This window comes from Limulus polyphemus, unplaced genomic scaffold (genome assembly GCF_000517525.1).
Source record: "Limulus polyphemus unplaced genomic scaffold, Limulus_polyphemus-2.1.2 Scaffold7953, whole genome shotgun sequence".
Taxonomy (NCBI): Eukaryota; Metazoa; Arthropoda; class Merostomata; order Xiphosura; family Limulidae; genus Limulus; species Limulus polyphemus.
The window spans coordinates 21,250-23,340 of NW_013673563.1; positions in this window are offsets into that span (position 1 = coordinate 21,250).

A 2,091-nucleotide genomic window follows, 5' to 3' on the forward strand; every position below is an offset into this window, starting at 1 on the left:
ATAAAATGTTTTTTAATTGTGTACCAATTTAACGTTGAATATTATTTATGATTTTAGCTGAAGATATGCCATACGTTTCAAAATACAAAACTTGTAACATAAGTTCTTTAATAATAAACATCAAATCTAATCCTTCATTATTTTAAAATGTACCAAGTATTTATAATAATGTATGATAAACATATAAAGGTTTCATTACAAGCATTTATTAGATATCATCAATACTTTCAAGTGATTACTTTGTTAAATTTAAATTATGTTCTTTGATGTGACAAATTTGCTTTCAAAATCTTTCTGCAAACTACAAGCATCGCCTTTTCTTCTTTGTAATTCATTTTTGAAATATTTTTTTTCAGTTTACACAAATGTAATTTTATCGATTACCTAATCTAGTATTATACTTGATACAACAGTGTTAATACTCTGCAATCTGTTATAACTTTTAATATTTCATACAAGATATGAAGCACGACAGTAAACTAGTGTCAACTCAAAAGCCTCATTGTCAGTTACAAAAGTAAAATACTTCTAATACTGTTATGTGCATTTCTGTCTAAAATCCCTATAAGGTCACGCTAAAAAAATAAGTGATAAGTGTCACTGGCTTCATTAAATCTAAATGTAATATAAAACATTTTCATCGAGTTTAAAATAGAACGAAAACCAGAAGTAGACCTCCAAGCATTATTAAGCTGTGTTTTTGTTGTGTTAAATAGACGTGATCGGTTTGTTTCTTCAAATATTGGTAAATATCCAAAATGAAAGCATATAAATATTTTTGTTTCTCTTCTTATTAATTTCAAAATTCATTGTTCACACCAACATGATAAACAAACTATTTTTGGTATTTTATTTAGCGCAAACATATTCATACCATTAAGACAAATTTGGAGTTGTGACAGGTTCAAACAGTCAACAAGGCAACAGTGAGATCGTATAATTAATTGACTCAAAACTACTGTCATAATGAGCTGTTTCTTAGAAATGTAACGTTTAACTAATCGATATCAGGAAAGTAATTTTATATATTTTCTTCTCTAGTTAGCAGTTTATAACCAAATTGCTTAATTCAGTAACACTAGTTTATTTCAAAGATTGTCATAGACTATGGTTACGTAGAAAACAATATGTACATATTTCCATTTTTTACTGAATCAAAGAGTATACAGATTGACAGTGTATGCTTTGTCTCAGATAAATATTAGGAATTTTCGTACAAGTTAAATAACACGCTTTCTTTATTAAATAAACACATAACATCGGAATTTACACAAGCAGAAATAACGTGTTTATTTCTATTATTTCTGCTCTAACCAGGAATATCAATTGGTGAGATGTTGCTTAGATTTGGGAACCACCAAAACCTGCTTCTGATTTTGAAGTAAATTTCTTATTAAATTGTTTTTTTTTTGTTTTTTTTACTTTAACGTAAGCTAATACTTGGAATAATAAGGATGTTTTAATATAGTATGTTCCAGTTGTTTCGTATAGCATGTAACAACTATGAAGTACTCGAAGCAACTAACTTGTAACAACTATGAAGTACTCGAAGCAACCAACTTGGTGGTGGCACAGAATCCATTAGTCTTGACGTATCAAATTGCCAAATAGAATTTTTAAAAAAATACAGAAAAAAAAAGTTTGTGTATGTATTAAACAAAATTATTGTTACTTCTTAATCTTGTTTCCCGATGGCCACTTTTATACTTCTTACTACGGATAATTTGTTTGCTCGTAAATGTTTGTCAGATCCGGAAGTCAAACACTTTAAGATTCAAAATTAAACATAATGTCTGAAAAGAAACGGTCGTCAACTCAGTTAAAACCGACAGATTTGTTCACTGAGATTGGATGCAAACTGATACAAAAAATCGGTGCTTTGCATCTATAATGAACTATAAAAAAAAACCGTAAATGTGTTAATTTTTCATTATCCTTTTGTCTCTGGAGTTATACACCAAATCTACACATTGAGTAATCTTGAACTTATCGTAAAATGTTTTTCTCGTGGTGACAAATTTATGTCAATTTAAACACTATGTTTCTGATGCAGCTTGGGAAGTGATTTCGCAGCTAGTACATTTATCCATA